This window comes from Equus asinus, chromosome 2, assembly GCF_041296235.1.
Source record: "Equus asinus isolate D_3611 breed Donkey chromosome 2, EquAss-T2T_v2, whole genome shotgun sequence".
NCBI lineage: Eukaryota > Metazoa > Chordata > Mammalia > Perissodactyla > Equidae > Equus > Equus asinus.
Window position 1 is genome coordinate 61,586,097 of NC_091791.1, and position 26,388 is coordinate 61,612,484.

The 26,388-nt window shown below is 38.3% G+C and overlaps 2 protein-coding genes across 6 annotated transcripts in view; one reads left to right on the top strand and one right to left on the bottom strand.

Moving 5' to 3' along the window:
* P4HA1 (prolyl 4-hydroxylase subunit alpha 1) overlaps nt 1–10,952 on the bottom strand; it is a 79,739-nt gene extending 68,787 nt beyond the window's left edge. For 2 of the 4 annotated variants that reach the window (XM_014858888.3, XM_070490208.1), the window contains exon 1: nt 10,652–10,902. The gene's annotated coding sequence lies outside the window, so the exon portion shown is untranslated. Of the gene's footprint in view, nt 1–10,651 lie in introns of all 4 variants that reach the window. The other 2 variants (XM_014858886.3, XM_014858885.3) reach the window with 2 other exon arrangements.
* Nucleotides 9,959–26,388, top strand: part of NUDT13 (nudix hydrolase 13) — a 35,446-nt gene continuing 19,016 nt past the window's right edge. Inside the window, exon 1 of one of the 2 annotated variants that reach the window (XM_014858890.3) lies at nt 9,959–10,114. The gene's annotated coding sequence lies outside the window, so the exon portion shown is untranslated. The remainder of the gene's footprint in view (nt 10,115–26,388) is intronic. The other variant, XM_070490235.1, reaches the window with a different exon arrangement.

Below are 26,388 nucleotides of genomic sequence, written 5' to 3' on the forward strand. Positions count from 1 at the left end.
AATGAACACCACAATGAGATACCACTTCACAGCCCCTAGGATAGCTATAGTAAAAAAGACAGAAAATAACGAATGTGGACAAGGATGTGGGGAAACTGGAACAGTCACACATTGCTAATGGGAACGTAAAATGGTGTAGCTGCTTTGGAAAACAGTTTTTCAGTTCCTAAAAAATGTTAAACATAGAGTTACCATATGACCCAACAATTCCACTCCTAAGTCTATACCCAAAAGAAATGAAAACACATATGTCCACACGAATATCTGCACATGAATGTTCATAGCAGCATTATTCAAAATAACTAAAAAGGGGGAAACAACCCAAACGTCCACCAATTGATGAATGGATAAACAAAATATGGTACATCCATATAATGGAATGTTAGTTGGCCATGAAAAGAAATAAAGTACTGATACATCCTACAACACAAATGAACCCTGAAAACATTATGCTAAGTGAAAAAAATCTACAGAGACAAAAAGTAGATTAGTGGTTGCCAAAGGCTGGGGTAGGGGGAAGGGGACGGGAGTGATTGCTAATGGATCTGGGGGTTCTTTTTGGAGTGATAAAAGCGTTCTAAAATTGATCATTATGATGGTGGCACAACTCTGCATACATTAGAAACCACTGAATTGTACGCTTTAAAAGGTAAATTGTATAGTATGTGAATTATCTCTCAATAAAGCTGTTTTAAAAAAAAGAAATCAGAACAGCAACTAAACACATACACAACCAACTAGGCAATGAAAGTATTGCAAGTGTTTTGTTTCTGTTTTCCTTTTAACAGACATTTTGTTTTAGAATATATTTGGATTTATAAAATATTGTGAAGTTGTAAGGTACAGAAAGTTCCCATACACCCCATACCTAGTTTCTCTATTATTAATATCTTACATTAGTATGTTACATTTGTCACAGTTCATGAATTTATATTGATAAATTATTAACTAAAATACATAGTTTAAAATAATGTCCTTTTTTCTATTTTAGTATCCTATCTAGTATACCATATTACATTTAGTCCTTATGTCTACTACCATGACAATTTTGACTCCTCCTCCAGCACATTAACTGTAAATTTCTCTTGACAAACAGATACAGAACCTATATATATATATATATATATATATATATATATATATATCTCCCAGTACATTATTTATTTGCCAAAACAATTGCATCAATCTAGCAAGGTGATCCCCTGAATTATTTTAGTAGCTATATACTTTCATTTTAGCTGTTTAGTTTTCATCACTTGCTCCTATAATACTTATAAATGAACAATGTCTAGCACTATCACCACACATTTGCATTATCTTTACTGGAATGTAAAACATTATATATGTGAACAAGTGTGTCTTGGGTGTTGGCATGAGGTAAAAATGATAAGTGAAAAAATATTTATTATTACATGTGTAAACTGGTAGATTGTTTTAGAAATTACAACATATATTTTATAAGAGAAGATATTTAGAAAATATCATCTGTTGATTAATATTAAAGATTAAATTTTCAATTAGCTAGATTACTTGTGAGCAATTCTTCAGATTACTTGGTCCAGGTGATTGTCCTGCCTCCAATAAAGACTTTTTTTAATATAGCATTTTGCTTTTGTCAAGGACTAATCTCTCCTACTGAAAAAAATTCAAGACAGCCCACTTTCTCTCAATTAAGTCTATTATTTGTTTCTTAACTTGTCATCTTGGATTCTTTATTTGTAATTGTTTTGTTCATGTGAATCCCAATGAGCCTAATGAATGTGTAACGTGTCATATCTAACTTGAGTGAATATTAACGGATTAGCAGTACATAATGTTTTTTGATAAACGTCATATCCTCTTGCTCTAAAATTCTGATTTGTTTATTGACTCAGCATATTTTAATAAAATTGAAATGAAAAGCAAAATTAAAAAAGAAATCAACATAAATTCTCATTTCAGTGGGCTATACTTAGGAGTAGGAATGCCAGGTTGTACGGTAAGTGTGTGTTTACCTTTATGAAGAACTGCCAATGTTTTTCTTTTCTTGTTTTTTTTTTTTTGAGGAAGAGTAGCCCTGAGCTAACTGCTGCCAATCCTCCTCTTTTTGCTGTGGAAGACTGCCCTGAGCTAACATCCATGGCCACCTTCCTCTACTCTATATGTGGGATGCCTACCACAGCATGGCGTGCCAAGGGGTGCCATGTCCGCACCCGGGATCCGAACCAGTGAACCCCAGGCCACCGAAGCGGAATGTGGGAACTTAACCTCTGCGCCACCTGGCCGGCCCTGCTAATGTTTTTCTAAAGTCACTATACATTTGCATTGCCATCAGCAGTGGATAAAAGCTCCAATTGCTCCACATTCTCATCAGCACTTGGTATTGTTGTTTTTCTTTTTTTCCTTCACGTTTCTTAATAATTAATTTTCTCACCAGGTGTATCGTGGTATCTATTGTGGTTTTAATTTGCAATGTCATAATTACTAATGACGTTTAATATCTTTTGGTATGTTTATTTGCTGTCTATATACCTTCTTGGGTAAAGTTTCTACTTAAATCTTTTGCCAAATATTTAATTAGGTTGTTTCCTTATCACTGAATTTTGTGACTTCTTTATGTATCCTGAATACAAGTCCTTCGTCAGATATGTGATGGGGGAATATTTACTCCCTGTTGTGTGGCTTGTCTTTTCATTCTCATAACACTATGTTTCAAACAGCAGAAGTTCTTAATTTTGATGAAGTCAAATTTATCAATTTGTTTATTTATGGATCATGTTTTTGGTGTCATATCTAAGAAATCTTTGCCTGACCCAAGGTCAAAAACATTTTGTCTTATATTTTCTTCAAGACATTTTATAGCTTTAGGTCTTACCTCAAGGTCTATGAACCATTTTGAACTAGTTTTTACATAGAATGTATTTTTTGCATGGAGGCTGTAATAAAAAAAAAGATTCTATTTTGATGTTTGAGTGCTGACTGCTATGAAGCCCTACTTCCCTCCTCCTTTTGCTCCACATGTGGGTAAATCAGAAAGAAAGCTAAGCCATTCCTTCCCTTGTTGTGGGTGAGAAGCTGAAACCAAGTAAATCCCACACATGAGAACTATCATAAAGATCCCTCCTTCTAGCTACAATAAAAACTAAAAGCAGGGGCTGGGCCCCTGGCCGAGTGGTTAAGTTTGCCCGTTCCGCCGCAGGCGGCCCAGTGTTTCGTTGGTTCGAATCCTGGGTGCGGACATGGCACTGCTCATCAAACCACACTGAGGCAGCGTCCCACATGCCACAACTAGAAGGACCCACATCGAAGAATATACAACTATGTACTGGGGGGCTTTGGGGAGAAAAAGGAAAAAAATAAAATCTTTAAAAAAAAAAAAAGAACTAAAAGCAACTACCCTGCTTCACTCTGGCTTCATTCTGAACTAAACCTAAGCCCTTGTCCTGAGGAACCCTTTTTCAGTTTACTGAGCAAATTTTATTTCATATTTCATATCCATTGGTGCCTTTGTATCATTTGTCCCAACATTTACAAAAATCCCTGGGCAGGAGAGTTGCCCAATTTCCAATGGGGGATACTAAGTGCCAAATAAAACAGAGATTTTTTTTCTTTTTGAGTATGAATAACCAACTATTCCAGACTATCCTTTCTCTATTGAATTGCCTTTAAACCTTTGTCAAAAACGAATTGACCATTTTTATGCCTCTGGATTCTCTACTTTGTTCCACCGATCTGTACATCTATCTTTTCTTCAATACGACACTGTCCTGAGTATTGCAATTATATAGTAAAGTTGAAATCAGGCAGTGTGGATTTTTCCAACTTTCTTCTTCTTTTTCAAAATTGTTTTGACTTTCCTAGTTCCTTTTTTTTCCATGTCAATTTTAGAATGAGTTGTCAGTTTCTATAAGAAATCCTGCTGGGATTTGGACTGGAACTGCATTGAATCTATACATCAGTTTGGGAAGAATAGTTATTTTAACAATATTGAGTCTTCCGGTACATGAATATGGTATATCTCTCCATTTATTTAGGTCTTCTTTGGTTTCTCTCATCATTGTTTTCTAATTTTCAGTATGCAAATCTTGCACATTTTGTAAAGTTAATACTTAATATTTCATTGTTTTTGGTGCTATTGAGATGGTACTTTTAAATTTTAATTTCTAATTGTTCATTGCTAATATACAGAAATCCAATTGATTGTTATATATTGACTTTCTGTCTTTCAACCCTGCTGAATTCACTTATTAGATCAAGAACTTTTCTGAACCATGTCTCAGATTTTCTACACAGACATAATGTCTGTGAATAGAGACAGTTCCTGCTCTTTGAAACACACTGTTAAAAGAATTAAGATGAGCCAGGGACTGGGAAAAAACATTTCCCTATCACACATGGTGTAGTTATTCTACTCCTAGATATTTACAAAAGAGAAAAGAAAGAATATATCCCTCCAAAGACTGTATGGAATGCACATACCAGCTTTATTTATAACAGTTAAAAGCTGGAAACAACTCAAATGTCCCTCAACTGGTAAAGGGACCAAAAAAAAAAATTGTGGTATATCCATACAATGTAATACTACTCAGCATTAAAAAAGAATGAACACATAACAACATGGATGAATTTCAAAAGAATCATGCTAAGTATAAGAAGCCAGACTAAAAAAGAGCACATACTATATGATTCCACTTATAGAAAACTCTAGAAAATACAAACTAATCTTAAGTGTCAGAAAAAGATCCTGGTTTCCTAAGGATGAGGAAAGGGCAGGAAGGAGAGGAGGGAGGGATTACAAAGAGGCATGAGGCAACTCTTGAGAGTGATGGATATGTTCCTTGATTGTGTTGACATTTCTATGAGTATATACTTTTGTCAACCGTATGCTGTAAATATGTGCAGTTTGCTGTATTATCAATTGCACCTCAACAAAGTTGTTAAAATATATCAATTACTTTGTTATTAATAATCACCCTTATTATGCCAAACATTGGTGTTTTATTTACTTATAAAACTCTATTACTTGGTAGCTATGATCACTGTCCACTGTTTTCAAAAAAAATCATTATTTAAGATTTTTTTAACTTAAACACAGTAAATTGAGATCTAGTCTCCAAATATCTTTGATGTTAAAAGACTGGTAAATTTGAGACCATGTAAATTTGAGAATGTCTTCATGCAACTTTTGAATATGAATACAATCTTGCCTGGCTTAAAAAAAAGAGGTGAGGTTGTTGGAAAAAGTGGGCAAGAATAAAGGCCATATGTACACAGCAAGTAAGGCTCTGAGGTCCTAAATTGGATAACTAGGTTTTAGAAACACTAAAATAAACACTTATTGGTCATTTTTTGAAGGAATTAAATATGCAAATTAAGTTAATACAAGATTAAAGTGTAAGAGAAGTCTTGAGTCTACTTAAACCCAGTTAATCAATATTTACTAAACACTCTCAAATAAAATAAACATAATCTTATGTAACTGTCCTCCATTATGTATGTTATTTCAAACAAGAAGTTATCCTGATTCTTCCAGCACAATGTTTAGTACATAATAACAATGCTCAATAAATAATGATCACAATACAGAATCGTGGGTAATGATGTACACCTGAAATTTATATAATGTTATAAACCAATGTTACCTCAATTTTAAAAAAAAGAGAATCAAGGAAAACACCTTCAGGATAATTTTTCTCATTTCTCTAAAACTAAACACTAGTCCTGGCTTTGTATACAAATTTCCCTTCTTAACCAAAATTCTTTAAAAATTTCAGAAAACAATTCATGGTTGAAAAGCTTGAGAAATCATTAGGGCAATAGAGCTAGGTACTGAGGTGAAGAATCTTATAAATATAAACTCAGAAAAACACAGAAAATAGATTAAAATAGACATCTGAAAATTAATGATTAATACTTTGCAAGTTTCCATTTCTATTACTTACTCCTCAGAAATCTTACAAAAGCACCTTCTCCCAAAATGTTAACAATATGCTTATAGAGTCCATGTCTGCTGTTGCTATAGACATGCACAACAGAAGAGACTGTTCTATTTGATGCTTCATATCAACGTTCAATGGCTTTTTATTTTATAGTTGTTGACTACTAATTCTTGCGTCTTACTGTAGTTCCAAAATAACGTAACTCTGATACCTGGAATGGAAAACATCTAGAGAAACTAACTTTTGTTTAACCCACTCTGCACAGATAAGAACAAATTCCCATATGTACCTATAGTATTTCTTAAAGATCATTCCTAATACAAAAGAGGTTATACATACTTTTAATCTCTGACCATGATCCATTCAGGCCAAGGCCCATTAGTCCAGAACAGAATACTTCAAACTGGCTTTAGCAGCCCCTCTCCTACTAATAGATGGATTACACCTCTGAGGCCCAGGTATACTTTACCCTAACTTCATCTCTCCCAAGGCTCTTCTGCAAAAGTTTCATTTTTCTTTAACCTAGTCTCCCTCTTCTTCCAATTACCTCTTTTTTCTAAAGCCAGATCCCAAGCTGTCAAGCTGAGGAAAAGATATACAAAATAAAACCACATATACTAGAATAAGGAAAAACGAACTGATGGTTGCAGAGGATGTGAATCTAGACATGGGTTTCCATTCAGTACTTATTCAGATTTAACATGAAGTAAAATGTTAGTAACATGGCTGCATGCCATGTAACTTTCATATCCTATTTCTCCTATGAAACACTTCTTACCACTCCTTGGATTCTCCCATAGTCTACTGGGCACATTATAAATGCTTTTAAATTAAATCAAGTGGAATGACAAAGTTAATTACTACTAACCAGGAACCCTATGTTATTCCAACCCTAGATGTTGAAAACATTTCTAATACCTTGGTAATATGCTATTGAATTGATTTTTTTTCCTTCCATTACTTCATTACTTCCAAGTCAGTCTGACCAACTACCAAGGATGAAGTCACATGAAGCGGGAAATCAGAAAACAGACAACAACCTGGGTCCAAGTTCTAGTTCTGCCACTTACTATATTCTTGGTCAGATTACTTGACTTCTCTGAGCGTCAGTTTCTTCATGTATAAAATGGTGATGATATAAAACTACCTCATAGAATTATTTTAAGGATCAAATTATACAATATATGAAAGAACACTTTATAAAGTGCTTTAGTTGTTATCAGGTAGAGTAAAAAAATCTTTTTAGAGCCCAGTTCAATCCTCCTAGAAAATTCTTTTAGGGGGAAGAAAAAATACTGATGTAAGATGTTATTGTCACATGTTTCGTTTCCTAAGAAAAATGCAGATAGAAAGAAAACTGGTTAAAGTTTACTACAGCTATAAAGGTGGATAAAATAAACCACTAAATTACAGCCTCCTTTTTGTACTACTTACGATGGTAATCAACTCAAATGCCCAACCAAGAGAGAAAGGCTGAGTATGTTAATTTGACATATCATAATATTACTATTTAAATGAAAAAATGTAAACCACCAAAACACGGACACACTCATATGAAACTCTAAGCGGGAAGAGGAAGAAGTCCAAGATACTATTCATTCACTGATGACCACTATGTAAAAAGCATCAATCTCTAAACTGTATTTTTTGCCAATAACCAACCAAATACACTAATAGTCACAGTGATCATCCAAAGAAACATCAGGAAAAGGAATGCTTTTCATTATATCAAGTTCAAAAACTGCTGGAGTAAACTTAAAGAAGTCTTCTGAGTTTCATTAGTTTTTACTGAGGTACAATATTTGGCTAGAGGAAAGCTAATGAGAGGATAGCTCAATTTATACAAATAAATTTCATCAAGTAGAAACACGAACAAAGCTTTAACTAGTTTCACAAATATCCATACACACTTTATTTGGCTTGTCTCATATATTCATACACACACACACAATCATTATGATTTAATTATAAGATTCAAGATCCCACTGTAAGAAGAGAAATAAACTTTAATGCCAAGGGCCTGTGCAATTTATTTTTGTTTACTTTCACACATTTTCCACTTTCAGAATAGAACCAAAGATATGTTACAACATATTGAGAAGGAAGGGAGAAGGCCAACATGATGTATTATTGGCCTAAACAATTTAGCAATTCAATTATTCTCCCACCAATCTATTAACTTTTGTCAAAACCCTTTTAGCAAAAGTTCATTAGGGTCATCTATATACTCAAGTCCAGTGAGATCTACAAGTCCAGCTCAATTGTCAGAAATATTCAAGAAACTTCTGCCTCAAGATACCTAGATATCCTTAAAAATTAATTTCATATCTCTTCTATTTTTTAGTTCTTATAATAGAGTTTATAGATGCACTTAGGAGTGGGAGAGAGTATCTATAAATGTATATAAAATTCCAAGCAGATGTGTGAACTTGTATTTGCTGACCCAGGGTCCACATCTTCTATCAGATTCTCAATAGATTTCATGACCTCAAAATAGATTGAGAACTGCTACTATGTATCTCACAGGGTACACTTTCCAAATCTAAGAGCAGTAATTATATCCCAGTTGATAATTAAATGCTAAATAAAATAAGGCATTCCTTCCACAAAAATGAAGGCTCACAAGCTTTATGGCTGCACTCTTGCAATAAAAGCAGGAATCTGAACTTAATTGCCCTATGAAAGATACTTCTTGTCAGTATACAACCCACTCTGCAGTATTAGAAAAGGTTAACATCTCCTTACCAAAAAGCCAAGATTCACTTACAACACCCTGGACTACTACCTAGGTGATATAAAACTTTCTTTTTTCAAATCTTTTGCACTGTCTAAATTTTTCTGCAATAATTAAAAGCTGTATACATTTTTTAATCTGTTTTACTACCTTAGTTACCCAGACACAAAATGGCCAATATAATTATCTGCTTACTAAAGTCCTCACTTTCAGTACTTCAAAATAAAATTCATATTAAGATGTCAAAGGAAACAGCACTACTCATCCAAAAAGAGAGAAAGTAGTCCTTTTCCAAGTTAGTCTATGTTAAATCTATAAGAAGCATTTGCCATCGGCTATCTAAAACACTGGCATAATGTTCCAAAACCAAACCTGTCATGACTTCTAAAGGTAAGTGACAAAACCTATGCTTCCCAAAGAAAGAAAAGGTAAAATTTGAAGGTCATACTTAAGACTGAAACTATATTTCACAGGCTAAAAGCCAAAGTTAAAGAAAAATCACGGACTGTCTACTTAAATTTCAAATCAAGGCAAAGCATACGCAAGGTTGTTCACTTTCAGCTTCTTAAATATTTCCTGCTTAAGGTATCCATTTTCTCCATAGAAACTTGATCAGAAAAATCCCTTTAATATGTTTTATAAATTAAGTTCCAGTGTTCCTGCCATGCGGACTGCATATTTCATCTGATTATTTTATGAAAAGACCAGCCTCATTCATAAGCTACATCTAAACCTAAAAGGGGAAATATGCTTCTTCTCAAAACCTTTAAAAAAATGAGCAAAAAGTTGATGAAAGAACACTGCTGCCACGTCTTTTCCCCTCCCCCACTCACGTAGAGGCTATTTCATCCTTTCTGAGTGCATTCCAAGGGAAAGTGGAAGAGCCACAGCTCTCAGAGAAACCAGAAAGAGTTAAGTTGAAACTGGCAAGCCTCTTTGGCCTTTCAGATCAATTCCTAAAAGGAGATCTAGCTGTTTCTTCATCCCTTTCTTAAAGTAAACAGTGCAAAATTTCAAGTGTTCTCCCCTCTATTAGGAACGCATAGGATGGTAGTGTCTAAGAACTGAATTGTATTTAATACATTCGATTATTTAAGAGAAATAGTCTCATACTTATGGTACCATTCTTCCTGCCCCTTAAAACATACATCTGGGGACCGTTCATGTAATCTGGGAACTCAAAGCTCTCACACAACTGTGGAATTCGTTTTACTGATGTGGACTTGTAAAAGCAGCAAACTCTCTGGTGAGAAAGACAGGAGGGGAGAGGGAAAAACTCATGTGCCTTTAAAAAACCCATGTGGAAGAAGAGGGAAGGAAGACGACTAGCTTCCCCCACACCAGGGTGACCTGACAGCCGACTTCCTCAACTCCGCAGCCCGAAACTCGCCGCCCGGGGCTACGTCTAGCTGTTCCAGCAGCACCGACGCGCAACAGATGAGTTACGTCTGAACTTCTCTGGGTAGGTCCACTTCCCAGACCCACGTCTTTTCGATAGGGCAAATATGCCTGGGGTGCTTCAGCTCCACTACCACAGGCTAGCCATCCGCTGCTACGGAGGCCAAAAACCCACGCCCCACCCCCGCGTCACCCTCAGCTTTGTAAGGAGGACCAGGTATGAGAGAAGCTCGGGGAAAAATTAACAGGGTGACTCCGCGGGAAGGAATATTCAAGAAACTCCTAGTCCCCGGGGCGGGGACAGAGGCTGCAGCAGAGCCCACGGTCAGGGGCGCCGACCAGGGAAGAGGTGGGAAGGGGAGCACGGAGAAGGGCAGAAGGGCCTTTGGGGCAGCCGGGGGTCGCGGGGCGCAGGGCGAGAGGCCGAGTCTCCAGAGAAGGTACTGGGCTGCTGTGGTAAACTGTGGTAAACTGGAGAACCCCCCACCCTCAAGCCATCCCACCAGAGGAGACAGGGACCGGACCGCCACAGCCGTCCGGGAAGAGGCAGGGCTGCCCAAGGGCCTCAGCCTCAGTCCCCAAGGTCGGGGGAGCATCTTACCTGCGAAGCGGGACCGGGGGGCGGCGCGATCTTCAGTCCCCTGTCGCCTGCACACGAGCTGGCTACCTACTCCCTTCCCTCAGCCCGCTTGGCGGCACGACTGGGCAGCAGAGGGAGCCAGTTAGCCCTTTTATAACCTCTAGGCCTCGACAGCAGCGCTGGGGAGGAGGCGACTGCAGCCCTTGCTACGTGAGCTCCATCACACCAGCGCCCCCGCGACTGCGCAGGCGCCCAGCCTCGGCCGCTCTCCCGCCCCCACCCGTGGCCCACACCCCTACTCCCCACCGGCCGCGGGGAGTCTAAGGCCGAGGGGCGGGGCCGGTAGACGGGCCTCGGATGGAACGCGCCTGCGCAGGGTTGCAGCCCAGCCCCCGCTACCGCGGTTAGCTCGGGTTCGCTCCGCTCGCTTTTGTCGGGTGGTTTAGTGCCTTAATTTCAGGTTTGGCGACGAAGCCACCAGTAATGAAATATCTTAAATGTGAGAAGAGGAACATAGAAGCGTAGAAAATAAAGCAGAAAGGAAGCCTCGGATGGGAATACAGTGCTTCCAGGCTTGATATCTCAGCTGTCTTGGCCCTGAGGCTTTTTGCTTTGCAAACCTCCGTCTCTCACGTCTACTGTCATTTTATACGAATCTGGCTCATTTCTTACCTTTATACTCTATGAGTAGATAATGGCCTGCGCGCTCCGGAGACACATTTTCTGGGTTCAATTCCCAGCTCAGTTCAGTATAACGCTGGGCGTTAACCTCTTAGTATCTCAGTTTCTCATCTAGAATAGGAATGTCGGTAGGTACCTCATAGGATTATTGTGACAATTAAATGAGATAATGTATGTAAAGCATTTAGCATATACCTAGCACACAGAAAGGACTCGGTAAATATTAGATTGTGTTGTTGTAGCATATAAGGCACCCAATGTTGTGTTTGGTCTCAGTCTAAGATTTGCCTTAGTCAGTATAATCTTAAAAGAAGAAAACCTTAGTATCAGTGAGAGGACAATGAAAGAGATATTTTTCCCTTGTCTGTGAAAGGGAAGAATGACTTCTCTAAGACTTGTTATTCATTAAAAATCGTTTTCAGAATTTTCCATGTATGCTAAAAAACATAGCAAAAATTAACATTTGACTCTTATCTAGGAGGTGGGGTTGATTATTCAGATACAGAAATAGAGAGAGGGTTCTCTGGGAGCCCTAGGCAACTAGAAAGTAGATATAGTGATGTCTAAAATCAGCAGTTCTCATGTGGTCAGGGGGTCCACAGGGTCAAAATTATTTCATTGTAAGACAGTCTTTGCCGTTTCAGCCTAATGAATGTACAATGGGGTTTTCCAGAGACTACATGTCCTGTGATATTGCAACAGATTGAATGCAGAAGGAGATGTGAGAATCTTCTATTAGGCCAGACATTAAAGAGATTTGCAGAAATGCAAGATAATGCCATTCTTCTCACTAAACTCTTTTTGCATTGGAAAATATAGTTATTTTTCATTAAAAATATTTATGTTCATGTGTAACAGATTTATTATTGTTTTTAAATGAATTAATAAACAAATACTTTACAGGTTTAACTCCTAATACAGTAAATGTTGATAAATATAATCCACATAAAAGCTTTTTGGAGTCCTCAGTACTTTTTAGGAGTGAGACCAGAGTTTGAGAACAGCTAACCTAAACAAATAGCAGGGAGCCCTTTGATAAAGAGGCAAAGATGTCTTCCTGTTAGAAAATCTTTGCCTCGAATGGAGCTGTAATCAATGTATCTACTAGCCCTATATACAGCTGACTCTGAAAATTGACAATTCACCCTATAAATAAAATGGCTCCAGATCTTGAGGCAGATTTGCTTTGAAGCTAAGAAAACTTCAGCTTCAGGGGATTTCATTGCACTAGCCCTTTACAAGGCTCTGGAAGGGGCCCTAGCAATATGTTTATATGATCATAAGCTTTTGTAAAATTTGTAAAAGTAAAAATTTTAACTGCAATCTTTAGACTGCTAATTCTTTCCTTACTGATTTCTCCTCTGTCACACTTCCCCTTGTCTAGTGTGTTGGAGTAGCTAGCAGGCATTTTTAAAATTTAGCTGAAGGGAAATTCAGTTTGAATACATGTGGTTTGAGTTTAGTAGGATATGTTTTTGTAATTCAGTCACTTCCATACATAGTTAAGATATTGCAGCTGTCCCAGTGTAGGAATGGCATCCAAGAATACTCCTACCACCCATTGTGCCCACTGGCCCACTCACCCAGCATTGTAAAACAAAGGTGCAGGGCCAGACATCTTATACCTATTTGAATGTGCCCTTTGTCCTAGCATCAAAAATATATGGATAATAGAGGAGAAGCAAAGTTGAAACTTAGGGAGTCTGAAGCTAATCTGTGGGAAATTCTTCCATTTATTGGATGTGTAAAATTTTAATGAAACGTTTAGTGCTTACCAATGCTTAGCCAACAAAAGGAAGTTCTTTTCTATCAGAATTTAATAAGGATATCCACAACAAACTAGTTAGAGTGTCATCAGTTTAAGGAAAACTGATGTGCCCTGAACTCTTTCAAGTCGTATACTAAATAACTTTATTTGCGATTTTCCCAAATGTGACAACAATCCTAAAAATTTACACTATATTATGAGTGATGAGTTGTGATGCTGAAAGAAACTTCTAACCTATCCCTATCAATATCATGGCCCAAAAAAGGACACTTCATATCAAATCTACTTATGACTATTGAACCTGATCATCCCTGCTTGGTTAGAATGAAGATGAGAGATACCTTGGGGAACAGACAAAGAATGATATGACTCCCCTCTGAAAGGTCAAACATTAGAAGAGAGCTGCTGTAGCTATACTATAAACCCCCAATAAATCTCTTCTTCTTGCATCTGAAAAAGTTGAATGTGCCCATCAATTAGTAATATTTCTTGAAGAAAATATTAAAAGTCCTATATTCTTAGGAACAGTCTCTTATGTAGCTATGGTAACAACTAATAAGCAGAAGTTATTTTATTTTATTTATTAATTTTTTTTTTAGGAAGATTAGGCCTGAGCTAACGTCTGCTGCCAATCCTCCTCTTTTTGCTGAGGAAGACTGGCCCTGAGCTAACATCTGTGCCCACCTTCCTCTACTCTATATGTGGGACGCCTGCCACAGCATGGCTTAACAAGAGGTGCAAAGGTCTGCGCCCAGGATCCGAACTGGCGAACCCTGGGCCAACGAAGCGGAACATGCAAACTTAACCACTGAGCCACTGGATTGGCCCCAGAAGTGATTTTAAACTCAATTAATAGATCAGTGCAACTCAACCTTGTGACCAAGCCTCTAACAAACCAGCCAATCAGTAACAGGCTCCCACTTTTTAAAGTTACCAAACGGCAACAGCCTTACTGTAGTTAATACATCTTTGAAAATCAGTCAATTGTCAACAGTTTCTCCACCAAAGTAATCATGCTTCTATAGCTGATGTCAACCCACTCCCACCTTGAAAGTCAGCCAATCCCTGAACTCCACCTTTCACAAAATGCTGTGTAAAATCGGCAGAGAGATGTGTCTGCTGCATAGTGCTTCCTCACATAGAAAATAATAAATCAGGGGGCCAGCCTGTGGCATAGTGGTTAAAGTTTAACATGATCTGCTTTGGCAGCCTGAGTTCGTGGGTTTGGATCCTGGACGGGACCTACACCACTCATCAGCCATGCTGTCACGGCGACCCACATATAACGTGGAGGAAGTCTGGCACAGATGTTAGCTCAGGGCTGATCTTCCTCAAGCAAAAAACAAAAAGAGGAAGATTGGCAACAGATGTTAACTCAGGGCTAGTCTTCGTCAGCCAAAAAAAACAATTAAAAAAAGAAAATAATAAATCAGCTTTTTATTTCACATTTTGAATGATAGTTTCTTCCTTCAACATTGAGCACCTGTGTGCCCAACAAAAAGGGAAGCCAAATAAACATAAACCCTGTAACTGAAAGCAGCTTTAATCAAATTGCATTCACACATATGAAACAATTAGAAATCATTTGAGAGAATGGATAAGCATTGAATTATGTTGTGAGGATTATAAAATACTACACACTTTACTTGAGAGTTAGGAGAATGAAGTTGAATTTGATGAAATAGGTAATAGTAGGTAGGTTTTTTAGCAGGGGATTAAGATGATGGAACCTATATTTTAGAAATATTATGCTATGTAAATTAGAAGGAAAAAAAGTAGAGTCTAGTTATCCAAGATCCATTGAATAAATATTTATGGAATACCTACCTACTGTGTCTGAGATACTGCTACTGGGCTGTGGAATAAAAAACTTTAATTAGACAGTCTCTGCTTTGAAAGAGTTTATAATCTTATTGGATAGAGTTAAAGCATGCACTTGTGACAATGGGAATTCATTCTTCCAATAAATATTTGCCTATATGAGCCAAAGTATGCCTCTATGAGTCACACTATGCTAAGTGGTAGGTATATGATTTCCGCTCTCGTAGAACTTGGAGTCTTTTGAAAGAAACAAACAATATACTAAATAAATAAATAAGTATTGGTGAGTGTAATGAAGGAAAATAACAAGGTGCTATGGAAAAGAATAATAGGAAGGACGTAATTTAGATTCATAACACAGAGAAAGGGTCACTGAAAAAAGTGACAGAAGCTGAGACCTGAGTTCGCCAGATGAAGTGTGTGAATAAGAGCATTCTAAAGACAGAGAACGGCGTATGTGTGGACCATGTGGCAAGAGAAAGCTTGGTGCATTTGAGAAGCTGAAAGAAATTCAGTGTGATTGTAGTGCAACAAGCAACGGAGAAACTGCTATGATTGGTATGCAAAGGCTAAATCATGCAGGGCCTGTTTAGTAGTGTAACAAGTACAATGGGAAGGCGTTGAAGTATTTTAAACAGTGAAGTAACATTATGTTGTTTACCTTTAACAAAGGAAAAATGCAGGGGAGAATATGAGTTTTCCATGTCACTGGACATGGGAGTGGGCCTTGGTAGTAGGAGTGATAGGGACTTCCTCCTTAATCGTGAGTAGGGACATGAAAGTCAAGAGATGAGGTATTTCTAGAATGTAGCTGAAAGTGGAAACCATTCCAGTCACTATCATCCTGTTGCTATGGCATTGAGGAAAGTGGCTGCAATGGGATTGCCAGACCACCTACATCATGTGGCCTCAGTGGGGATGCTCGCTTTGGCAGGCGGAATAATACCCCTCAAAGATGTCCACATCCTAATCCCTAGAACATGTGACTATTTACTTGGCAAAAGAACTTTGCAAATGTAATTAAATTAAGGACCCTTATATGGGGAGATTAGCCTGGATTATCCAGGTGGGCCCCATCTGATTAAATGGGTTCTTTAAAGCTGAGAACTTTTCCTAGCTGTGATGAGAGAAAGAGATGTGAGGATGGAAGCAAAGTCAGATATTTGCTACATTGCTGATTTGAAGATGGAGAAAGAGGGCCATGAGCCAAGGAATGTGAGAGGCCTCTAGAAACTGGGAAAGACGAGGAAATGGATTCTCCTCGAAAGCCTCCAGAAAGGAATGCAGCCCTGCCAATACTTCTGATTTTAGCCCAGTGAGACCCGTGGCAGAGTTCTGCCCTACAGAGCTGTGAGAGAATAAATTTGTATTGTTTCATCCATTAAGTTTATGGTAATTTGTCATAGCAGCAATAAGAAACTAATACACTCACTTATATGACCATGAGTGAAACAATGGCTGAAGACAATAACAATCCTCAAGGGTCTGAGTAAATTTCCTAATATTCTCTCCTAGAGGTGAATGTAGTAATAGGAATGAACCCTCACATTAGGTAAGCATTCTTGAAATCACAAGAATTATCTGAGGAAGAGGGCTACAGAGAGGAAAAAAGATCTCTCAATAAGCAGTACAGGAGCATTAAGACCTTTAATTTTAATATTAAAAGGCATATGACCTCATATTGTACCCTCCAACAGGTAAAGCAGGACATATTAGTTGCATGAAAATTGTAGCATGGTCTCTAGTTTGGAAAACTGTCACAATAGTGGTATCAACAACTAAAACAAGGAAGTTGGAAAAGTGAGCCGAATTTTTAGAGAAGCTGAAGAGTTGGATTTTGAATCTTACTGGATTTGAAATGACAAGGGCCATCACAGACTTCAAACTTACTCTGCCAATTAATAATGTTTGTCAATATAAAGCAGATTTCCGCATCACAATAAAAACTGATATAAAGGCTAAAAATTCTGATTCTACTTGCAGTTCTTATTTAAAATTGATCCATGATTTCTTTGGACTTAACTCTGTTCAGCTTGAGTCAGTCACACATTAACTGCACATATCTTTCTGCTGTTGGTTGGTAAGGCAAGGATACCTTCCCACGGTGTTCATTAGTGTTGCTCACCAAATACTTCCGGGATCTTTCCCTTCCCAGACGGAAGCTCTGCTCTTCTCAATCTTCTTTGAAGTTAGTTGTGGCCAACTAACTCGCTTTGGCTAATGCTAGTGGCATGTCTAAGAATCAGAATGCTTTTCACCATGTTCCCTTCCCACTGTTGCAGTTACCACGGAAGCCCATATCAAGATGAAGCCCTCATCAGTCCAGGTGTCTGAGTTCCTACAACGGACAAAGCCCCAAACTCTCTACTACTGCCTTGACAACCTCCACTGGATATGTAGCTCAAGTGAAAAATAAACTTCTGTTATGTTAACTCACTAAAACTTAGAGTTGTTTATAACTGCAGCATTGCCTAGTCTATCTTAACTTAGATACTGCCTAAACAAAGTCAAGCTTTTCCTTTACAAAACCTATTACCAGAATTTGATTTATTTATTTATTTATGTGTGTGTGTATATATATATATTTTGTTGTTGTTTGGTGCAGAAGATTGGCCCTGAGCTAACATGTGTTGCAAATCTTACTCTTTTTGTTTGAGGAAGATTGTTGCTGAGCTAACATCTAGGCCAATTCCTCTATTTTTTTGTATGTGGGATGCCACCACAGCATGGCTTGATGAGCAGTGTGTAGTTCTGTGTCTGGGATCCAAACCCATGAACCCTAGGCCACTGAAGCGGAGCTTGCAAACTTAACCACTACACCAATGGGCTGCCCCCCAGGATTGGATTTATTGATTATATTTGTACCTGGAATGGATACTGTGGGCTGCCTACCTAGTATTCATTCCCCTTCTTGTCAGCCTTATTAAAGCTTTTCAAATTGCCCAGCCTTTTAGCTTGGGTGTGACTTCTACTTCTTAGGATGTAGAAAACTGCAAAGAATTTTGCTCCTACCCTTACAATGAGAAAAAAGCCAGAAGATCTACAAAATCATAAATTTTCTTGACCATATCAGATAGCTGAGGTTGCAAGGCAACCAATTAACCTGAGTTCCAAGAAGAAATGGGACACACAGTTTAGACCTTTGGAAGAGCAAGAAAAAACTCAGCAAAAATTTTAATGAATTGTTAAAGGCCAGTTGTAGGCTAGCATGTAATTTGGGAGCCTCAGACACAAGGGGAGATCGCACTTGCAAGTTCTTCTTACAAGCTAACTGATGCTCAGATGAAAAATTGGAGGCAGGGCAGGAGATCACAAAGAGCCCCTGAATGGTGCAGTCATAAAGGAGGTAATTGGCAGGGGCTAGGAGTTGGACATAAAGCCTCTCCTAGTCCTTTTTCTTCAGATTCTTGTTTCCTATGAAGCAAAAGTCTTAAGCCACTGGATAAGGGGCAGCAAACCCTTTGGCCCCCAGGGCAAAGGCAAAGATCCCTTGTGGATGGAGGAAGTATAGAAGAAAAGCCCTCTATCTTTGGAGGAGAGGCAGGAAACCCACCTGGACCCTCGATCCTAAACTGATAGGAAGATGAGGTCCACTATTGCTGAGGGAGGAGCAGGAAACTCTTGCCCAAGACCAAGCAGAGATAAAAGGCTGAATTGGCTGCCATAGGGAGGCGACACTGAAAAAGTCCCACTTCCTAAGGCACAGGGACACAGGAACTGCCTAAGACTGTGACTGGACCAGGACAACAAAGAATCTCCATCACAAACCCAATTTAATGCTGAATGTGGAGAGAGAGAGCTCCTCTGTGGCATGAGAACTTAGGGACAATTGAAAGCCAAGGGGGAAGCAGGAACACTGAGAAAAACTCTCTGGCACCCCAGCTCCCACACTAAGCACGATGAAACAGCACCCTCCTGCTAAAGGAATTTGAAGTCTGTGATGTAATAAAGGTAACTAGCAACAACAAAGCCCTAGCTCACCTTCTAACTAGATTGATCCAACCCCCTACATTAATGACCTGAAAGAAGAGGAGGTGTGTTCATTGCTAGGTGTGGACATTACTTACCAGAAAAGAGTACTGTTCTACACACAATGTTGAGAATTCATTAGAAAGCCATGAGATACACAAAATAAACAAACAACCCATTGTCAAGATATAAAGTAAGCAACAGAAATGGACTCAGAGGTGAGCCAGATGTTGGAACAATTATCAGATAAAGACTTCAAATTAACTAGTGAAAATTAACTAGTGAAAAAGTGGACAGCATGCATGAACAAATGAGGAATTTGAGCAAAGAGATGAAAATTATAAGAAAGAGTCAAACGAAAATGCTAGGGGAAAAAATCCCATGATATTCAGAGATAATTCTCTTTGGACTTGGTGTACTCAACACAGCTGAGAAAAGATCAAATCATCCAAACCAATATACACAGAGGAAAAAAAAAAGTGAAAAACAAATAGAACATCCAAAAGCTGTGGGACAATATCAAACAATCCTACATATGTATAGTTGGAGTCCCAGAAAAAGAAGAGAAAATGGGGCTTTAGAGATATTAGCAGAGATAATAACAGAAATAATTCCAAAAATAATAAACTACATCAAACTGCAGTTCCAAGAAACTTACTTACTTACTCTCAAATCGAGGGTGGCCCCTTGCCCTGATAAGCCTAATTCACATCAGTAATGTGACAACCTGTCTTGCCAGTGATTGGTTTAGGGATGAGCACTTAACCCAGGTCCCAAACAATTCATGACGTTCCTTTGACCTCAGAATTGTTTGGATAGGGGCTCAGAAGGTAGAGATTGTAACCTAAATTGATCCAAATCGAGTGCTTCATGGCTGAAGGTAGACATACTCCCTGGATAGGAACAAAAAAGTAAATAGCCCTAAGATCTTCTGGCACCCATTTTTCTACCGTGATGGAAGCCAGCCTGAGGACAAAGCCAGCACATGAAACAGGGTAGAGCTGAGAGAAACTGAGTGAAATCCTAATCCAATGGTATCTGAGCCCTGAACAACAGTTGGATGTTTTAGCTATGGAAGCTAACAGATTCCCTTTGTTTAAGCAAATTAAATTTAAGTTTGCTCAAATCTCAGTTGCACGTAACCAAACACATCTAACTGATGTAGTACGCTAGCACTAGTATTACGAGTCATTTTAGAGAAGGCTCCAACTCAGCTCTCAACTGTTCTCTTGTTTTGAACCAAATTTCGAATTCCCAAAAGTGATACACTTGTTTTCCCAAAGGAAAATAATGGTGTCAAGAAAATATTACCTTTTACCAAGCTACTGTTGTAATAAGGAAGCCTATTTTAGTTATTCACTTGTTGTGTCATTCAACAAATATTTATTGAGCACCTACAATATTCCAGGCATTGTGTCAGGTTTTGGAAATATATTAAGGCACAGTTATTTATTAATTTTGGTTGTGAATGATCTATGAATAGGATGATAGCTGTATCAGACTCCATTTGCTTCTTTCCCATTTTCTAGAATCTTTCCTTAGCAATGTATCATTCTTTGAATATAAATAGTTTAAGTCCTAAATATTAAATATTTTCAAGTGCTATAGCTTGCAGGGGAATATCCCAACAGCTATTCTGTCAAGCATAGGAAATGTTTACAAATTTTTTAAATATTTCACTGAAAATAATGTTACATTTCAGAAGAATGCATCTGTTTATAAACAAACAGCATCTGACTTTGTTGTCTGAAAGATTTGTAGAGCTTGGCCAGTCCATGCATTCTGCCACCCAAGTAAACTTGTCAAGAGCCCAAACAAACCAGGCGAGAATGCCAGAAATCTCAACTTTGTTTGGTGAAACAAGACTCAGAGTTTAAGACCTGGAATTCATTCAGTCACAGAATTACAGTATTTGGTAGGAGGAAAAACTTTGGGTCTGGAAGGAGCACTGGTAGAATCAGTGAGCCCAGGTCCTAGTCTACCATTGACAGTATAGTAGGGTATCCCGGAGTGAATTATTTTAACTTTTATGCTGAAATTTCTTCATCCACCAAATGACCATAATAATATTTGCCCTACTAACCACACAAAGACATTTTGAGAATCAACTGAGATAGTTGTTTTGAAAATTCTTGGAAAAGTCTGAAGTACTACATTAATATGAGTAATCATCATCGGATGCTGTATCATATAGAATTGTGTGAGGTTTTGTTTTGTTGTTTTTTTAATCATAGAGCCAAAGTTGATGAGTTTTACACATTTTTTAATGACTTTGAAAAAAATTATCAAATGTAATGATTAGTTCTAATCTTAATTGGTACAAGGGGTAAAGAGAAGGATGCTTACTTATCACATCTATAATTAGCCTATGGTTAATGTTCGTTCTTAAATCAATCCTGAAGTTAAAGAACACTACTGCATATCCTATACCAATCTAAGGAATACTTTTTAAAATTTTTTTTAAGTTTTTTGTTTGTTTGTTTGTTTTTGAGGAAGATTAGCCCTGAGCTACCTACTGCCAATCCTCCTCTTTTTGCTGAGGAAGACTGGCCCTGGCTAACATCCGTGCCCATCTTCCTCTGCTTTATATGTGGGACACCTACTACAGCATGGCTTGCCATGCTGTGCCATGTCTGCACTGGGGATCCGAACTGGTGAACCCCGGGCTGCTAAAGCAGAACGTTTGCACTTAACTGCTGCGCCATTGGGCTGGCCCCTAAGGAATACTTTTAATAGAGCTACGGTGGTAGATTGATTGCACTAATAGTCCCAAGTCTTCCCTACTTCCTGTATCCACTCCTGTGTAGTTAAAAAATTTACCTTGCCTAAAATGAGGTCTGGCTTTTGCCCTCAGTTTCTGGGAGGTAATCTCATGCCTGATAGAAGCACTTTTGTTTGCCTGGAGGCCTTGGGTCAAACTGGATAGTCTAACACTGTGATTTAGGGTAGGGGGTTTGGGTAATGGAGCCCCAGTAAAAACCCTGGACACCACTGCTTGGGTGAGTTTCCCTGGTTGGCAACATCCTGTATGTATTGTTATACATTGATGCTGGGAAAGCAAAGCATCCTGACTCTATGGGAAGAGAACAATGGAAGCTCCACATTTGGTACTTCCCCGGACTCCACCTTAAGTGCTTCTTTTCATCTGAAAGAATTAAAAGAAGCTGTAAAAGAAGCTGACTTTAATCTGTATCCTTTCCCTGCAATAAACCATAACCATAACCATAAACCATAACCACGAGTATAATAGCTTTCAGTGAGCTCTGTGGTCCTTCTATCGAAACCACGAATGGTTTGAGGAACATCTCAACTTGCAGTTGGTATCAGAAATGAAGGTGATCTCTTGTGGGGACCGTTCTCTCTAACTTTGTAGTTGGCCTAAACCCCTCACAACATCCTTTGCCACGTAACCTTGTAATACCCTCCCATTGTAACTCTGACGGTATGATATGCTTTGACTGTGATGCAAACAGAGACTTGCATTTTTCCACTTGTGCTTTGCCCTCTGCCATCATCATCAAAAGAATGTGCCCATGCTAGCTTGCTAGAAAATGAGACACATGGAGCACAGCCAATTCATCCCCAGTGTCCCAGGCAAGACCATTTTAGATTATCCAACAGTGCACCAATCCTAGACATGTAAATGAGTCTGACCAAGATCAGCAGATTCACCTAGTCAACCACTCAAGGTGTGTGAGTAGTAAACACTTGTATGTCTCTGTTGAACAGACATTTCTCCAAAGAAGATATACTGATGGCCAATAGGCACATGAAAAGATGCTCATCATCGCTGATCATCAGGGAAATGCAAATCAAAACTACACTAAGATATCACCTTACACCCATTAGAATGACAAAAATGTCTAAAACTAATAGTAGCAAATGTTGGAGAGGTTGTGGAGAAAAAGGAACCCTCATACACTGCTGGTGGGAATGCAAACTGGTGCAGCCACTATGGAAAACAGTATGGAGATTCCTCAAAAACTTAAAAATAGAACTACCATACGATCCAGCCACCCCACTACTGGGTATTTATCCAAAGAGCTTGAAGTCAGCAATCCCGAAAGTCCTATGCACCCCAATGTTCATTGCAGCATTATTTACAATAGCCAAGACATGGAAGCAACCTAAGTGCCCATCAACAGAAGAATGGATAAAGAAGATGTGGTACATATATACAATGGAATACTATTCAGCTGCAAAACAGAACAAAATCATTCCATTTGCAATAATATGGATGCACCTTGAGGGAATTATGTTAAGTGAAATAAGCCAGCGAGAGAAGGATAATCTCTGTATGACTCCACTCATATGAGGAATTTAAAATTATGGACTAAGAACAGTTTAGTGGATACCAGGGGAAAGGTGGGGTGGGGGGTGGGCACAAAGGGTGAAGTGGTGCACCTACAACACGACTGACAAACATTAATGTACAACTGAAATTTCACAAGATTGTAACCTATCATTAACTCAATAAAAAATAAATAAATAAGGGGGCTGGCCCCGTGGCTGAGTGGTTAAGTTCGCGCGCTCTACCAGTGTTTCGTTGGTTCGAATCCTGGGCGCAGACATGGCACTGCTCATCAGACCACGCTGAGGCAGCGTCTCACATGCCACAACTAGAAGGACCCACAACGAAGAATATACAACTATGTACTGGGGGGCTTTGGGGAGAAAAAGGAAAAAATAAAAAAAAAATCTTAAAAAAAAAAGTCTATGGATGTTCCACAATTTAGCTTTAAAAAATAAATAAATAAATAAAAAATAAATAAACACTTGTATGTCTCTGTGATTTTGTGGTTGTTTATGAATCATTATTTTGACAATAGATAACTAATAACAGCTACTTCCTAAATTTGCGTTGAAAATTAGGAAACTAGTTAGGAACAAAGTATGGATAATGTAAATCAGGGGAAAATCTCCAAATTCTTTTCATCCAACATTGAAAACTTAATGATCATGTATTTTTATAATTCTTTCATTATAAAATATTAGAGATTTAGGGATATCTCCAACTGAGGCCTGGAGAATTGAAATCATCATCGGATTCGGTAACAGAAAAAATTACATTTGTTTTGGGAATATAAGCACACAGTGTACACTGTCAAATACTCTGAACTCCTCTGGATGTTGGGTAAAGATGAAACTATACAAGACACTAGAGAAGTGAAAGTTAGCTATAGTTATAACCCGTTCTTGAAAGCCTTTTGACAGATCTTTAAACTGATAGTGAAACTGATGATTTTGTATCTTTTTCTTTTTTAACTTCTGTCAAATTTCTGATGGAATTACTATTGACTACAATGAAATGGCCCACAGGTAATCATATTTTTTTTAAAAAGGGATGGGTGAAGAGGAAAAGAGTAAGAGTTCAATTAACAGGAACTGGAAACCCATACTCAGTCTAGTGACTGCCTTATGCTGACAAAATCATGTATTCAAAATAATTTTGACCTTGATATACCCTAATTGTTCTGTTTCATCTTGTCTTCCAGCTGAGTATGGCCTTCAGTCTTTGCTCTATTCGCTGCTATGTGTTAAACATTACTCCATGTTTGGAGTAGAAGGAAACGAGTGATTTATAGTACCACTGGCCATGCAAACAGACAGGACTCTTTGCCAGTGACTTATTATTTAAGGGGCCCTCATGTAAACCTCTTCCTGCCCCTGTCTGCTAAGATTATTTCTTGTTCCACATAAAGTGAGGCAATATCCAACTTTAAGCCTGCTTACAAAATGAACTTGTAATTGCTCTCCAAGTTTGCTCAGGTATGCCCTACATCCTAATGTCCACTCCTGTAACTGGTCAAAAACTGAGTAAATGGGCTGTTGTCTCACATGCTTGCATGCTCATGTATTCACACACACACATACACACATCCCATACATACATGTATATGCATAATTAATTTTTGATAGTAGAGACAATATGTTATTCACCATTGTATCCCTAATTCTAACATGATGCTTGGCACATGATAGGTTTGCAATAAGTATCTGTTCAATGAATTAATACACGTCTTTAAATACATTGTTATTTTCACCATCTAAAGCTACACTGAGATTCAATGACTTGAGGCTCAGTTTGTACCCTTAAAAGAGTACAGGAGCTCACCCCTAGTGGTTAAGTTGAGCGTGCTCTGCTTCAGAGGCCTGGGTTCGGTTCCCTGGTGCAGATCTACACTGCTCTGTTAGTGGCCACGTTGTGTTGGCAGCTCACATACTAAAAAAAGTAGAGGAAGATTGGCACAGATGTTAGCTCAGGGTGTAGCCACCCCTGACACAGGAAGGGTTAATAATCACTGGAAAAGGCTTGCCAACAAACTGTGACCCGGAGGTGAGAAGGCCGGTTAGCCAATGACGGGTAAGACCTCCGGGGGGCGCAACCTAAGCCAGGCGGCGGCTGCCCAGGGGCACAGATGGAGAAACGATATCGATATAGGGAGCAGGAGGGACCGTTGCCTAAGAGACCTTGCCTGCTCCGAGATAAAAATATAGGAGCACAGCAATAACATGATAATATCAAAACAGAGGCCAAGGGAGGGCTCCTTGAGAAATGACTAAGAATTCTTGGCATTCGCTAATTACTTCATCCAGAACATCTGTGTATGTTTAACAGATGTAAGCTATGTATATATTGAAACGCTGGTTATAATAAACTCAGAGTGGCCATCAGCCCTCTCCGCATCTATCCTGATGTGTACATTAGATTGTGACACTCACACAGGGCAAATCTTCCTCAGCAAAAAAAAAAAAAGTATACAGTATTAATTTATTACATTACTACATGATTAAGCAAAAGCCATTGCTTTGAACTTAAGCATATCTGAGGAAAGACCATTTTTACCTCATGACCTAAAAAAACTATGAGGCTTTTAGTTATTTATACCATATTTGTTGTATTTACTAACCATGCAGTCTAATTGTTTAACACAATTAATTATTTGGTTGAATATTTTTAACAGTTAATTGAGATATAATTCAAATAACATACAACTTACCCATCGAAAGTGTGTAATTCAATGATCTTTAGTAGATTCAGAGAATTGTACAGTCATAACCACAATCAGTTTTACATTTTCATCACCTCAAAAGAAAAAAACCACCTCTGTTCTCATTAGCAGTCACCCCTCATTCTTCCCAACGCTACCCCCTCCCCCACCCCTAGGCAACCTTTAATCTACTCTGTCTCTATAGATCTGCCCATTCTGAACATTTTACATAAATGCAATATGTGATCTTTTGTGATGGATTCTTTAATTTAGCACAATGTTTTCATGCTTCATCCATGTTGTAGCAGGTATCAGTACTTCATTCCTTTATATTGCTGAATAAAATACCATTGTATGGATATACCACGTTTTGTTTATCCAGTCATCAGTTGATGGACATTTGGATTGTTTCTCCTTTTTGGCTATTTTGAATGATGCTGCTATGAAAATTTGTGTACAAATTTTTATGTGAACACATGTTTTCTGTTCTCTTGGATATATACCCACGAGTGGAATTGCTGGGTCAT